Source organism: Gymnodraco acuticeps, unplaced genomic scaffold, assembly GCF_902827175.1.
Source record: "Gymnodraco acuticeps unplaced genomic scaffold, fGymAcu1.1, whole genome shotgun sequence".
Classification (NCBI taxonomy): Eukaryota; Metazoa; Chordata; class Actinopteri; order Perciformes; family Bathydraconidae; genus Gymnodraco; species Gymnodraco acuticeps.
Genome location: NW_022991632.1, coordinates 1,745,204 through 1,762,170, shown reverse-complemented (window position 1 = coordinate 1,762,170; position 16,967 = coordinate 1,745,204). Strand labels below are relative to the sequence as shown.

The window sequence follows — 16,967 nt, the reverse complement described above, 5'->3', positions numbered from 1 at the left end:
TATTGGCAAAAATGTAGCCTTTTAATTACCAATAAAACAGTAAGTCGGCTCCAGCATTGGTTGTCTGTTGATTGGACATTTCTGACATTATTTGTACTGTTTCCCTTGACTGGCACTTGCTGTCTTTTAATCAATGATCAATGAACCTATACACTTTGTTTATACTCAAACGAAACTCCACGGCGTGGGCCTGTACAAAAACGCAAAGGCGTTACATCCACATTAGGGATGTGCATCTCCATATCTGAAGCCAATGCGATGCGCATCTCGATACGTTGCCAACAATACGATACATTAACGATACATTTGAAGCATCAGGCGATGCGATACGATTCACCCCTGTTGCGATACAGTTCGGTACGACAGGGGATTTAGTTGTATTCCTTATATGCAGCATATCATAAATTAACAAAAAAGTGCTTCACATATTTGGTTCCCTCTACTAGTACTGCACATCCCTTTATGCTGTTTCTTTTTTACCTTAAAAAAAACACTTGGACCTTTCACAAACAAGCCTTTTTACAAGTCCTTTTGTAGTCATGTTCTCTGTCTCCAGAGTACAGTACACTTTTATAACACCTCACAGTTGTTAAAACAATTTAAGGATGCATTGCCCAGGATTATCAATTTGCAAATAACAACTACCATAGTGCAATGCCCATACAACACTCATTCATAGGCTAACTCACCAGTGAGCAGAAAGCAGTGGTTTCTATATGAACAATAAAGAATACAAATAACCTTTCACAAACAGGTATTTCATAACTGCTTACAATTGTAATGAAGACATTTAAACTATTATTGGCAGTCACAGGCTGCTGTAAACTAAACACCACTCTCACTGACATAACACCTCACTGAGTGATTTAACTCATATGTCTTACTTTCAGGTTTTCTTTTCAGCCGCAGACCCCATGTCCCCTCTGTATGTGCGTCGCTAAGTTCCTCGTACTACTTGTGTACTTTAAAGCGGCACGGCATCGTTTACAATTTGCGAGCACATTTTCAATCGCTCGCAAACGTTTGCCAAAATGTTTGATTTGGAGGTATTTTTCGATGCGTTGTGTTTCTCTTTGTCCTCGACCTCCATGTTTGTTGATAACTGAGACTTTCGGCCTCCGTAGTGGCGAAGCAAAGATCAAAGATCGTCTCTGCTGCCAGGATGAGAGGATATTTCAAGGTTATTTATTTTGTCATACGAACATAGCTACAGTGCAGTTATGCCGATGACACATCTTAGGTCACAGGCTTCTCCAACAGTGCAACACAATAACACAGATAAACAGAAAAATATTGTGCAAGTAAATAGTAAATACAAAAAGAAAAATTGTTTTAAAAAGTGAAATAGTGCAATAGGCAAGGCAAGTTTATTTATATAACACGTTTCAACACAAGGCAATTCAAGGTGCTTTAAAAAAATGAAAGACATTCAGACAAAGGCATTTATAAACAGTCCTTAAAAAGAAAAGATAATAAAAGAATCATTAAAAGAAAAAATACATGAATAAAAAGTACATGAATAAAAAGTTACAGTGCAGTTTAAGACATGAATATTTCACACAGAAGTTCCATTTTACTGATGCCTTTCTTTAATGTTTCTCCGAACATGAGCTGTGTACGCTTGTATGGCACATACGTCCCGAGCAGCATACACAGAGAAAATCAGCCAGGATACTAGCCCCAAATGTTCATCAACCAAAAGCGAAACACAACCGCTCAGTTTAAATTAAAAGCAGCGGCAAAAAGAAAAGTCTTCATCCTGGATTTAAAAGTAGTAAGAGTTGCAGCGGACCTGCAGGTTTCTGGGAGTTTGTTCCAGATATTTGGAGCGTAATAATTGAACGCTGATTTACCATGTTTCTGACTCTGGGGACAGAAAGCTGACCAGTCCCTGAAGACCTGAGAGATCTGGATGGTTCATAATTTAGCAGTAGATCAGAAATGTATTTTGGGCCTAAACCATTCAGTGCTTTATAAACCAGCAGCAGTATTTTTTAAATACATTATTTGACACACAGGAAGCCAGTGTCAAGATTTCAGAACTGGAGTGATGTGATCCACTTTCTTAGTGTCAGTGAGGACTCGTGCAGCAGCGTTCTGAATCAGCTGCAGCTTTCTAATAGATTTTTTAGTGAGACCTGTAAATACACCATTGCAGTAGTCCAGTCTACTGAAGATAAAAGCATGGACAAGTTTTTCAAAATCCTGCTGTGACATTAGTCTTTTAATCCTAGATATATTCTTTAGGTGATAGTAGGCTGATTTAGTAACAGTTTTAATGTGACTGTTGAAACTCAGGTCAGAGTCCATGACTACACCTAGATTTCTGGCTTTATCTGTTGTTTTGAACATTGCAGACTGAAGCTCAGCGCTAACTTTTATACGTTCTGCCTTGGCTCCAAAAACCATTACCTCAGTTTTGTCTTTGTTTAATTGGAGAAAGTTCTGATACATCCAGTCATTGATTTGTTCAATGCACTTACTCAGTATTTTAACTGGAGAATAGTCTCCTGGTGAAATGGTTATGTAAATGTGTGTGTCATCCGCATAGCTATGGTTACTTATTTTGTTGTTTTTCATTATCTGAGCCAGTGGTAGCATGTAGATGTTAAAGAGAAGAGGCCCCAAGATGGAGCCTTGAGGTACCCCACATGTCATATTTGTCAACTCAGATTTGTATTTACCTATAGAAACAAGTTGTTTCTGTCCTTTAAGTAGGATTCAAACCAATTTAGAACTGTTTCCGAAAGTCCCACCCAGTTCTCCAGTCAGTCTAGTAATATGTTGTGATCAACAGTGTCAAACGCAGCACTGAGATCTAATAATACTAACACTGAAGTTCTGCCACTGTCTGTGTTTAAGTGGATGTCATTGAATACCTTTACAAGAGCAGTCTCAGTGCTGTGGTTTGGACGAAATCCTGACTGGAACACATCGAAACAACTATTTAAATGCAAGAAATTACTCAACTGTTGAAAAACAACTTCTTCTATGATTTTACCTAGAAATGGCAGGTTTGATATTGGCCTGTAATTGTTCATTACTGAATTGTCTAGATCAGGGGTCTTCAATGTTTTTCAGGCCAGGGACCCCCAAACTGATGGAGAGCTGGAGCAGGGACCCCCCTACTATATGTATGGCATACAATTGTGTGTTATATTAAACGGGGCCTAGTGCCGTGTATAAACATAGCTACTCTGTTATTGTACATTCAATACTAAGCTATTCCAATAATACACAGGTTAATATATTTATGTTTTTATTTTAAACATGTGCAAGGTACAGGGTGGCCGTGCCACTGCCATTTATAAACATACATCTTGAACACAACACAGAGCTATTAAAATAATTCACAGATTCAAGTTTTAAATTCAAACAAGTGCAAGGTACAGGGTGGCCATGCCACTGCCATTTATAAACATACATCTTGCACGGAACACAGAGCTATTAAAATAATTCACAGATTCAAGTTTTAACTTTAATTAGTGCAAGGTACAGGGTGGCCATGCCACTGCCATTTATAAACATACATCTTGCACACAACACTGAGCTATTAAAATAATTCACAGATTCAAGTTTTAACTTCAAACAAGTGCAAGGTACAGGGTGACCATGCCACTGCCATTTATAAACATACATCTTGCATACAACACTGAGCTATTAAATTAATTCACAGATTTTAACTTTAAACATACATGTAGAAGGGACAGTGAATCCTCAAACCATCTGTGGATGGCATATGCATATTTTTGGGTCTTCTCTCGTTTGCGCTTACCCTTATTAGCTGCTACATCAGCAGCAGGTTCCGCCTCGCCACTTGCATGTTCACTGGTGGTTTCTGAGGTGGATGGTATCTCTCTTGTGCTTGTGGATTTTTTTGGTCGAGTTACAAAACGATCGATTTTTATATATATATAAAGGTATGGTCTTCTCAATAATATCGCAGCGTGCGTCCTTGTGTCTGGGTCCTTAGTAAACTGGGGACTGAATAGGCTCTCGGCCAATCACGGGGAACCTGACAGAGCCAGCGTGTGTCATGCGGCCTCGTGATTGGCACAGCAGCGATAGGGGCGGGTCCTCCCCTTTGTGTACAGGAGGCCTGGTGGGACAGGTCCGGGGTAGTCTCCTGCTGTGAGTGAACCGGCGCCTAGCTTGAGATAGCTACTGTGTGTAGCTGAATGCGTGCATTGCTGACTGAAAGATAACGTCTTCTTCCTCCATTTCTCCGTTCGCTACAATATGTTGGAATCATGTTAATGTGCATTTAAAGACATTTCAATTTGTGGGAAACAAATGTTTTGAAATTTTTTTTTAAAAGAAATATAAAAAGTTGTCTAATCAACCAAAGATTTCGCGACCCCCCCTGCAGTACCTCCGCGGACCCCCTGGGGGTCGTGGACCCCCTGTTGAAGACCTCTGGTCTAGATTATGCTTTTTTTAAGAGCGGTTTAATGACTGCAGTTTTCAGGGCCTGTGGAAAAACACCTGAGTGAAGAGACTTGTTTACTATATGAAGTAGATCTGAGGCCATGCAAGGAAACACATATTTGAAAAACCCTGTTGGAATAATATCAAGGCAGCAGGAGGAGGATTTCAGAAGTTGTATAATGTCCTCTTGGTTTTTATCATTAATCTGATGGAATTGTGTCATGGTGTTTGAATTGATTTTAAGTGGACACAGAGACAAAACATTTGCTGTACCTGATGCAGAGGCACTGAATGCTTGTCTGATTTTCTGAATTTTGTCAGTGAAGAAGGAGGCACATTCATTGCATAGAAATTAGGAGGTTACTGACACTGGGGGGTTAGTTAGTCTGTCGACGATAGCAAACAAGGCACGTGCGTTGTTTTTGTTTTTGGCAATGATATCAGAGAAGAAAGACTGTCGGGCAAATTTCAATTCCAAATTATAAAGGCCAAGTCTCTTTATAGATTTCAAAGTGAACCTGGAGATTTGTTTTTTGCCACCTGCGTTCAGCTTTTCAACACTCTTTTTTTCTCTGTTCTCACGGTCATGGCCTTTCTCCATGGAGATATAATTTACCTGTCACTTCCTTTACCTTAGTTGGAGCAATGGCATCTAGACATTTTTAAATTTTTTAATTAAAATGATCTACTAGCTCATAAGATTCTATATGCAAGTTATTGGAATGATATATTAGATAAATAGATAAATAATTACTAAGTAGCAGATGACTGTCAGGTGTTTAACAGATGTTTTTTCAGCAGTTCAGTTGTTTAGCAGTCTTATTGCCAGTGGTATGAAACTGTCTCTGAGTCTGGTGGTTTTTGTCCTGATGCTGCGGTAACACCTGCCACACAGCAGCAGACAGAACAGTTTGTGGCTGGGGTGATGGGTGTCTTTTATAATCCGGAGGGATTTCTTCCTGAGCCGCTGGAAGTAAAGGTCCTCCATGGATGGCAGCTCCGTCCTGGTGATGTTCTGTGTAGTTGTCACCACCCTCTGTAAAGCCTTACGATTGAGGGCGGTGCAGCTGCCGTACCAGGCCGTGATGTGGTGGTGTGAAGAGTCCATGTCAGGTCCTCAGTGATGTGGACCCCGAGGAACCTGAAGCTGCTGACTCTCTCCACCGTAGTCCAGTGGCGGCGCCAGAGATTTGCTCTAGGGGGTGCTGTGGGGTAGCTTGACGTTTCATAGAGGGTGCTCAAACATTAAGGGTTTCCCATTAATGCACCAGCGCTACAGTTGAATTTTCTACTGCAACACTCCCCACACACACACACAGTGTGCCCGCGACTGTTACAATGAAGGCTCGGTAATCAGCTCACGGCATATAGGTGTAAGCAGGGGTAAAGTGCTATTTTTACAAGTGGGGAGTGGACCTCACCTCCTCTAGGAGGGTCCTCCTCACCTCCTCTAGTGGGAAGATTTATTTTTAAATATTGAAGTTAAAAGCATCAATCTGGTGCACTTTGAGAGCCAAAATAAAGAGATCTATGGATATACAGTATCTCTCAACATACATATGAAACAGAACTGTAAACAGATTTTCTATTTCTTTATAGATATTTTACAAATCACTCCCCTTTTAAAACAAACCGTTTGAGACCCACTGAGATAACTAGACTAAAGTTAACTATCTAAACACAGAGTCCTTTACTTCACCTGAGCTGAGGTTATCTGAGACTCTCAGTCTGACAGGAGAGAGTTCTCCCTCCACCTTGTTGTTGAAAAAGCTCTTTATATACGTTAGCTTGGCTAGCTAGCACCAGATGCTAACCACAACGATCTCCGGTAGATAACCACCGGTGCGCGAGCTCTCTCTCTCGCTCGCTTGCGCACGCACACAAAATGGCTCGTGCCACACACACACACACAGAGCAGAGCTTGAATGAAACAGACCCAGAAGTAAGCTACTTGTACTCACGAGGCCTATTATGTGCAGAATCCCTCTCGCTTTCAGGTGGTTTTGATTGAGTGTCCATACGTGGACGTTTAAGGACTAAAAAACGATCCATTTGTCACTTTGCTGTTAGCAAATCATTTGGGGCTCCAGCTAACAGGAAGTCACTCAAGTGTCACAAAGTAATTTACCCTATGGGTAGGTCAAAAATCGGTGTTGGCCATTGGCCTAATCATATCACCTGGGTTGGCTTTATGTTTTTGGTCAAACATTTATTTGTTTCACATTTGCATTGATGTAATCAATATTTTTTCTGATTTAATTTAATAAAAATAATAATAATTTTCACATATTTCTTGGGGCTGCTTAGGGGGTGCTTTGGCAATCCTGGGGGGTGCTTCAGCACCCCCTAGCTCCCCCCTGGCGCCGCCCCTGCCGTAGTCCCATTGATGGCGATGGGGGCGTGTCCCTCTCTCTGCTGCTTCCTGTAATCCACAATCAGCTCCTTGGTTTTGCTGGCATTGAGATGGAGGTTGTTATCCTGGCACCAAGATGTCAGGTTTTCGACCTCCTCTCTGTACGCCGTCTCGTCGCCGTCGGTGATCTGGCCGATGGCGGTCGTGTCGTCAGCAAACTTCACGATGGTGTTGGAGCTGTGTGTGGCCATGCAGTCTTGAGTGAACAGGGAGTAGAGGAGAGGGCTGAGCACGCAGCCTTGAGGGGCTCCGGTGTTGAGGATCAGGGTGGAGGTGGGATGTGATGTTTCCCACCCGCACTGCCTGGGGCTTCCCCGTCAGGAAGTTCAGGATCCAGTCACAAAGGGCGCTGTTGAGCCTGAGGTCTCTGAGCTTGATGACCAGCTTGGAGGGCACAATGGTGTTGAATGCTGAACTGTAATCAATGAACAGCATTCTCACATATGTGTTCCTCTGGTCCAGGTGTGAGAGGGCAGTGTGGATGGTGAGGGCTATGGCTATCTTTTTTTTTTTACCGATGCAAAGACGCTACAATCGATGCATCGCGAGTTCAACCCAAACTGTAGCCGATAGTGTTGCACGGTGTACCGATACTTGAAAGGTACCGCGATACCCTGCCGTTAAAAAACGTTACGATTCCTCCGTTTCATTAGTATCGGTACTTTAAGAATGACGGGGAAAAGTACTCCGGTGAGAAAGCGCTGTTTTAATAAGAGCCGTGTGTGTTCAGCGCTCTGCTTCCACTCCCTGCACTGCAGCCGTGCCTGCAGTCCCTCCCCTCTCAAGCATGCTCTAATGCCCCTTTCACACCAGCGCTTTTTCAGCTCCGGCTCAGAGCTGGAGCCTGAAAAGCGCCGGTTTTTCCTGTTCACACCGCAGCGGCGCCGGCTCTTAGCTCCGGAATCCGGTTCACTTCCAGCTCCAAACAATTGTCGGTCTAGAGGCAAGAGCTACGTCTCTCTTACGTCGAGGCGTGCAGGAAACTAAACCCACCTCCCCTGAACATGGGTCGACTGTCATGCCTGCCTACAAGCAGTAGTGCTTATAAACACACTTTATAAAGTCAGGCAACACTAACCAGGCTTCGTGTGATTCTGTTTATTTGTACCTTACTTTGACCATCCGTTCACTGTTATTGATCATTGTGGAGAGAGGCAGGCGTGTTGTTTTGTATTATAGCAGGGTTGCCAACTCTCACGCATCTGGCGTGTGACACACGCTTTCACTCTCAATCTCACGCTCTCACGCTGCCCAAACTATTCTCACGCCAAAAACAAGAATACCGAAGACTAGAAACGGTTTTGAAAACTGTTGTCACGTAGTGATCGTCTTCTCAATAGAACATCTTTGATAATGTCTTCTGGCCAATCAGAATCAAGATAACGGCGTGGTGTTGTTGCAGGAAGTCCCGACGGAGAATACTTTTGCTGTAGTACATCTCTATACACATCGATACAACATTACGTGTTGATAGAAATCAACACCTAATGAAATAAGACCCCACGGTTTGATGATTGATAGGTGTGTGGGCTGTCTTTCATTTTGACACACAGAACAATGGGGGCTATCCACCCTTATCCACAATGTAAAGTAATTCACACAGCCTCTTCCCTCTTCTCTCTGTGAGGAGCAGCAGGTTCAGCTTTCAGAACAAAGTAACACAAAACTAAAATGGCATTCATTTTTTTGTCGTGTAGTAATAGATTTATTTATTTTTCTTCTCAAGAGAGTACCAGAATGTGTATTTTATGTTAGTATTTCAAAATAATCCCCCCAGACCCCCCTGCAGGGGTTGGGTTTTCAGCATCTCAACTCTTTCACCTGTGGGGAAATTGCAGGATTGGCTCCAGGTCGCCCTTTTATTTACTACAAGACAAATGTGCCTTTTTATTTCATACAGTTCAATTTGGATTGAGACAGGGAAATAATCTAAACCTCACGCGTGGCGTTTCACTGTCAAGGGGAGCGTGTATGTAATTACATTGCAAATACTGACTTGAGCCCCACCACTGTATGGGTTAGCCGGGCCCTACCATAGATTACCCAACACAAATACTCTCTCGCAACTGCCGACCCGTATTGCGCATGCGCAGATCTAAGATCCAGTAGAAATGATAAAAAAGTAAAAGTCTGCTGCTTATTGTTCTACTAGGCCAAAATAGAGTCAAAGAGTATATGAGAGTGAGAGTGTGTTAATTAATATGTTTGTCAGTTTGGAGTAAGTCTGTAAGGCAAGGCAAGGCAAGGCAAGGCAAGGCAAGGCAAGGCAAGGCAAGGCAAGGCAAGGCAAGGCAAGGCAAGGCAAGGCAAGGCAAGGCAAGGCAAGGCAAGGCAAGGCAAGAAAAGGCAAGGCAAGGCAAGTTTATTTATATAGCACTTTCCAACACAAGGCAATTCAAAGTGCTTTACAAAAAATGAAAGAGATTAAGAAAATGGCATTTAAAATCAGTCATTAAAAAGAAAAGCTAATAAAATAAACATTAAAAGAAAAAATACATGGATAAAAGTTACAGTGCAATTAAACATTAAAAGAAAAAGTACATGGATAAAAGTTACAGTGCAGTCTAAGATATGAATAGTTCAATTAAAAGCAGCGACAAAAAGAAAAGTCTTCAGCCTGGATTTAAAAGTAGTAAGAGTTGCAGCGGACCTGCAGGTTTCTGGGAGTTTGTTCCAGATATTTGGAGCATAATAACTGAACGCTGCTTTACCATGTTTAGTTCTGACTCTGGGGACAGAAAGCTGACCAGTCCCTGAAGACCTGAGAGATCTGGATGGTTCATAATTTAGCAGGAGGTCAGAAATGTATTTTGGGCCTAAACCATTCAGTGCTTTATAAACCAGCAGCAGTATTTTGAAATCTATTCTTTGACACACAGGAAGCCAGTGTAAAGACTTCAGAACTGGAGTGATGTGATCCACTTTCTTAGTGTTAGTGAGGACTCGAGCAGCAGCGTTCTGAATTAGCTGCAGCTTCCTAATAGATTTTTTAGTGAGACCTGTGAAGACACCCTTGCAGTAGTCGAGTCTACTGAAGATAAAAGCATGGACAAGTTTTTCCAAATCCTGCTGTGACATTAGTCTTTTAATCCTAGATATATTCTTTAGGTGATAGTAGGCTGATTTAGTAACAGTTTTAATGTGACTGTTGAAACTCAGGTCAGAGTCCATGACTACACCTAGATTTCTGGCTTTATCTGTTGTTTTGAACATTGCACACTGAAGCTCAGCGCTAACTTTTATACGTTCTGCCTTGGCTCCAAAAACCATTACCTCAGTTTTATCTTTGTTTAATTGGAGAAAGTTCTGACACATCCAGTCATTGATTTGTTCAATGCACTTACTCAGTGTTTGAATTGGAGCATAGTCTCCTGGTGAAATTGTTACGTAAATGTGTGTGTCATCCGCATAGCTATGGTAACTTATTTTGTTGTTCTTCATTATCTGAGCCAGTGGTAGCATGTAGATGTTAAAGAGAAGAGGCCCCAAGATGGAGCCTTGAGGAACCCCACATGTCATATTTGTCAACTCAGATGTGTATTTACCTATAGAAACAAAGTTGTTTCTGTCCTTAAGTAGGATTCAAACCAATTCAGAACTGTTTCCGAAAGTCCCACCCAGTTCTCCAGTCGGTCTAGTAATATGCTGTGGTCAACAGTGTCAAACGCAGCACTGAGATCTAATAATACTAACACTGAAGTTCTGCCACTGTCTGTGTTTAAGTGGATGTCATTAAAGACCTTTACAAGAGCAGTCTCAGTGCTGTGGTTTGGACGAAAGCCTGACTGGAACACATCAAAACAGTTATTTAAATGCAAGAAATTACTCAACTGTTGAAAAACAACTTTTTCAATGATTTTACCTAGAAATGGGAGGTTTGATATGGGCCTGTAATTGTTCATTACTGAAGCATCTAGATTATTCTTTTTTAAGAGCGGTTTAATGACTGCAGTTTTCAGGGCCTGTGGAAAAATACCTGAGTGAAGAGATTTGTTTACTATATGAAGTAGATCTGGGATCTGTAGATTTCTTTGTGTGTGTTTCATGTATAGGCCTCTCACGATAATTAATTTTGTTGGATACATTTTCCCGGAAATTATTGCGATAACCGATAATATTGTCGGCACCGTTGTATGACCATTTTAGACCACTGACATAATGATAATATATAATAATAATTCAAGTACATCCTTTCAAACTGCTAGTCACATCCTCATGTAAATGGCAATTTATCGAGTTCATTTTTATTTATCGTACGATAAGTCAATTAATTGCTTATCGCGATAGGCCTATGCACACAATAAAACAGTGGAAACAAACATGTGTTTGACTTTGATTAGTGAATTAAACTGTGTGTCCTTTATAGTCTGTGTCCAATTTTGTGTATTTGTATATATTGTATATATATATATATATATATATATATATATATATATATATATATATATATATGCTATGGTCCCGCTGCTGACACGATAGCAGTCATTTCGTGCGCATATGTGTAATTAAACCCATGATATCAAAATCTCACTCCAGCCAGGTACCCAAAGTTGGCAACCCTGTTATAGCAGCTATCGGATGGAATCAATACATGGGCTGCACAGGTTGTCGTGTCCGACTATCACAAGTAGAATCATAATAAAAATACGCCGGTAAAATGTGCCTGTCGAAAACAGTTTATGCCACAATAGGATAGCAATAGCAAGTAGTCAGTTTAGCTTCGATTGCTATGCTAACATCACCCATTTTATACCAGAGAAACTTTCATAACAGCGTTGTGATGCCAAACAGCGTCAATTCAGACTGACACACATTCAGGGGAACTGGGGATATGTATCAGCTGCTTGTGTGAGTTGGACAGTGAATACTTTAGAGCGGCCGCTGCAGTGTGAGCTAACCGGGAGCTAACGGGAGAATAAACTCCCGTGGAAGAGCAGCACTGCAGCGGTCGGTAAATGCCACAGAAACACATTAATAAACAATGAACCACGGCACTCTGGAGAAAAGCATAAGGTTGGAGAAGTCGTTATTTAATTTAATCTGGCTTCGTGTGATTAAAAGCAACACGACCATCGACCCGACGCAGTTGTTGTTGTTGTTGTGAGCGCCGTAATGCCGTTGGGGAGCAAATCAGCGATGTAAACGGTGACGTCATGACGCAGCAGCGGCAGCACCCAGTCGGGCTCTGGGCGGTGTGAACAGAGCGGGAGCAGAAAAGGGAAACCGGAGCTGAACCAGATAAGCTCCCGCTCGGAGCTAGAAAGGGAAAAGCGCTGGTGTGAAAGCCGCATAAGTGCTTCCCCTCTCGTGCACGCGCTAGCTGCCAGAGCATGTGAGAAAACGAGAAGCATGGCAGCAAGTGGGAGTGCAACTGCCGCTGCGCCTCGGCTTATTGACAAAAAAGACGCCAGAAGCGAAATTTGGAAGTATTTTAGCTATATCTCTGACAGTGAGGTCAAGCCTACGGACACCACGAGGCCTGTCTGTAAGACATGTATTAATTTTTATTTAATACGAATTATTGTCATTTATTGTTCTCATTGTTTAAAAGTTTGTGTTATGGTTATGGTTTTGGTGTGAAATAAAGCACTATAATTACATTTAAGACTGTTTCCCTTTTTTTCGAAAAGTATCGAAAAATAATCGGAATCGCAATTCTTGACTTGGTATCGGTATCGAAACCAAAATGTTGGTATCGTGACAACACTAGTAGCCGATGTGCACTCTTTCAACCGGTGCACTCGCATTTTGAACGTTTAAGCCGATGCCCCGATGTGAATCGGTGAATCTTAACATCCCTAATCCACATACATCTAACGCTTCTGAAACAAACATTGAGTGGGGTTCAGTTGGGATTTTTTTTGTCAAATTTGAACTTTTATTGTCCACGCTGCTGACAAATATGTACATATATTATATAATTCTGAGGTGGGTGGAAAATAAGTGACAAAAATGCTGAGAAAATATACAATGGTAGAAGTGGAAATATTTAAAACATGCTATCTAGAGCATTACTATTAATAAGAGGTAAAGATGAAATCCTACCTTTGGTGTGTTGAGTGCTATACCGTGCTGTCATTATACCGTGCTGTCATTATACTGTGCGTCTCCTGCCCTCAGTGCCAAATCACCTTCATCATGATGATGGAGGGACCAGAATGGCCTCAATCCAGCTGCTTTGTGGAGATATTAGTGAATTGAAGCTGATGTCAGCACTGCTCGACACGCATTCATTTCCTGAGGTCCTTGGCCATTTCATTTAAGTTAAATGTACCTCTAAATTCTACTCCAAATGCTCTTTTTATTAAGCGAGGACTCTTTAAATGTCCATAATTAACATTTTTGTCCTTGAGAGGACATTCGGGTCTCATCATAAGTGTGCAAACTCATGAACACACAAAGCTGCTTTATGGTTGTTGGTGATGAAAAGGAGATAATGGACCTGAAGGTTCAACGACAGACCCTTTGTGCTGAACCGTCAGGCGGCTCTGACAGGCGCAATATCTATCTTTTATTGTTCTGTTCTGGTCTAACGTTTTTACAAGAAAGTAAATTATGGTTTTGGGCTGAAAGATGAGGACCTCGGAATATGTCTGCTGTCTTTTGAGGCAAAGAGAGAGCATCTTCCAGACCATTTATATTTAATTCAGGAGTGTGTGTGGAGAGGTTTGCATTTATGTGATTTTGTAATCACAACAAAGCTTTTATGATGCGAAGGCAGCTGGCAATTTATGAAAACAACAACCTGAACAAAAATGATGACAAAACTGAAAGGAATAGTTGGTAATTGTTTCCTTGTTTGTGTTTTTCTGCTGCTGCTGCTGGTTGATGTGCATCTTTTGACCTTCTTTTTCAAATAATTGGTATCAAAGTTTGGCTGTTATCTTTCCATACAAATTGGAAATGCAAAGTGAGGGAACAGTGTAACATTCTTATATGCAGCCGGAGAGCTGATTGAGGTCAATCTGTGATTTGCTGCCTTGGCCCTGGGGACCGGCTGTGATGTCACCACAGGGTTTACAGTTGCCCACAGCTCCCCGAGTTTTACATATCTTCAAACAGTTTGCCTTTGCCCCTGCTACAACATCATGTCAAGTACACAGAGTGTTTGCATTGACTGCTTTTCATGCACTGCTGAAGCTCTTAATGGGCGAGTTAATCTCCCCTTTGGGGTAACAAATTATGTATTCTCTTCTCTCTGCAGCTCTTTCAAGAAATGCCAAACGCATGCTAATGTCAGTTTTTTGTTCCCTTTTTGGTAATTTTATTGAAACAACACTTCAGATAAGCACGAGGGGCTTTTCAAAATAGTGATTTGGCTTAGCTGTAAGAGAGCAGACATTCAAACTGTCAAATGGAAACATCTTGGTAAATATCACCCACAGAATAATGCATGACAAAAGCTCAAGCTGGCAACATGTGATGAGCAGTGAAACCACAGCGTGTTGTTCAGGCAGCTCGTCGTCCTTCTCACTCATGTGGTCTTGAGGCATTCGGGTGCTTGAGAGAGGGTAGGAAAATTCTTATCTGTCTGAAAATATGTGGTATTTTTTGAAAGATTCATGCTAATTTGGCAACATCCTCTCCACCCAGTGACCTATGTTTTCCACGAGTGGGCTATCAAGTAATTCATCAGTGTTGAAATAAGGAGGACGGCAGAGTATGGACCCGTAGCTTTAGATATTATTATATCTATTATATTATTTATGTAACTATTATCATTATCGAGGGGGGCGGGTTTGGTTTTTTAATGTTGGGGAAACGCAATTAAGTTTGAATTTAAAAATGTTAAATTGTTAACAGAATTCCTGGTAATCAAACCAAAGAAAAATGTAAATTCCAGGTTGAAATGAAATCTAGTTTTCATTCAGATATATTACTGATAACATACACAGTATTTATAACTTGGGCTGCAACATGATATTAGGATTTACGCATCCAGCAATCATTTCTTATTGATCAATTGTTTGGTCTATGGTGAAATGTATAACACAATATCTATTTTATTGCATTCTAATTGTTTTAGGCCAAACTATTATATTTGCTATATTGTAAGACCGAAAAGCGTAAGAGACAAAACCCAAGACTAAAAAAGATCCATGAATCAACTTTTGCTGCTTGCTAAGTTTGTTAGTTTTAACCCTCGGTAACTTTATGAAAAAAAGCGACACAGATGAGCGCATCAACATCGATGTCATCTTCACGATTCTTTCATGTCGACTCTTTTTATATAGAATATTTTAGTGGATAATCAAATGCCTAGTATCAATGTATTCGGAAAGTTTAAAATCATTTAAATGAATACAGTATGTATTCATTTAAATACAGTGCTTCACGTAACCGGAGTAATACGATGATAACGGCTATCAGTCGCGGATTAATGCAGAAGTAATTATCTTGTCTGGATCTGTTTTCATCACTTTATTTTTCTGTCTCTGCCTCTCTTTTACTTGTGTGCGTGGGGGTGTGTGTATGAGTAATATCATTACCTCTGCTCTGATTCCCCTGATTTGATCAACAGTAGCTCCTGGGTTTCATATTCCTGGCACTAATGCCCTTGACCATCAAAGACATCTAAAGAAAATACTCTTTGTTTGTCACACATCCCAAATTAAGTTAATTCACTTTGTCCGCTGCACTCGCATCTCACAGAGACAGAAAGAGAGTGACGTGCTCCGTGCCTGGAAGCATTCACGGTGCATGAGGAAATGTTTACCTTGTAAAACTCAGCATGTTGTAAAATAAAGCATTTCATGTTAAATGTTTTATAGACATTGGTGGTCAAAGATGTTTGCTCGTTGGCCCTTCCATGATCAGCTCTACTGTGTGTGGCTCTTATTGGGAAACTGCTTAAAGGTTATATAAATGTTGTTGGACCATTATTATTTTCCTCAACTGTTCAACATCTTCAGCCTCTTATATTGAATAATAAGGAACAAGTTGAGAAGAAATTCATCACAAATACTATATGTATACTGGACATTACGTATACACCACTCTTTGTACTACTCAGATGGCGCCGCGGTTAGCGGCCTCTGGGTTGTGGTGCGCTCTGTTTTGTCTTTGATTGAAGTTTCACTTTAGACAATCATGAACATGTTTATTGTATCTACTTGGTAACTTGGCAGCAATAGGTGTGTGTGTGTGTGTGTGTGTGTGTGTGTGTGTGTGTGTGTGTGTGTGTGTGTGTGTGTGTGTGTGTGTGTGTGTGTGTGTGTGTGTGTGTGTGTGTGTGTGGTGTGTGTGTGTGTGTGTGTGTGTGTGTGTGTGTGTGTGTGTGTGTGTGTGTGTGTGTGTGTGTGTGTGTGTGTGTGTGTGTGTGTGTGTGTGTGTGTGTGTGTGTGTGTGTGTGTGTGTGTGTGTGTGTGTGTGTGTGTGTGTGTGTGTGTGTGTACCTACCTATAAATCGGGCGGCTGACTTTCTGGCTGCAGTTCAGCCGAGTGATACTTAATTTCACGTATAAAATAAGGCAATGGAAACTTTATGACTTGGCAAATGTTTTTCATATTATACTGTAAAGTGTATATGAACAAAACAATTAGTGTTGCAGTTTGTCTAAGATTAAACAAATACTTGAGCTGAATACGGCGCTGCTGATCTTTATCTCTCCTTTTCACCCAGCATGGTGCACTTCCTGTTTGAGAACAGATGCTTATTCATTTCATTATTGAAAAGGTTTGCCTCCATCATTAGGCACATGTGTCAGGAACAGATGACAGACAAACAATATCTCAATATGTATGAGCTCAGTTGATAATATCAAAGTATTCTGGGTATAACTAGAGCTGCTTTTTATAATACATTTACATAGGAGACATTTTAGAGGAAGCTCAATTGTAATACACAATACAGAATGAAATGTGTATTCATTGTTAAATATGTAGTATTTTGGAATGTTACTTTGGTTCTATGTTTCTCCTTGATATTCCGATGATGGATAGTTAAATGGTTTGTGTAGTGTTGTTTTGTAATTGTGATTTGGTCGTTGTTAATTTTTTGTTGTTGTAAATATCAGTTTGTTTATTGTTTACCACTTCTAGAAAGCACTTTGTGACTGAAGTCTGTAAAATGTACCATATCAATACATTTGACCTCCTTACTTCCTGAGATTATTTTTGAAGAACC

General features: G+C 40.9%; 1 protein-coding gene across 4 annotated transcripts in view; it reads left to right on the top strand.

Moving 5' to 3' along the window:
• The window catches only part of ppp1r16b (protein phosphatase 1, regulatory subunit 16B), a 104,011-nt gene that overhangs the window by 27,250 nt on the left and 59,794 nt on the right, over window positions 1-16,967 (top strand). The gene's annotated exons all lie outside the window — the stretch shown is intronic.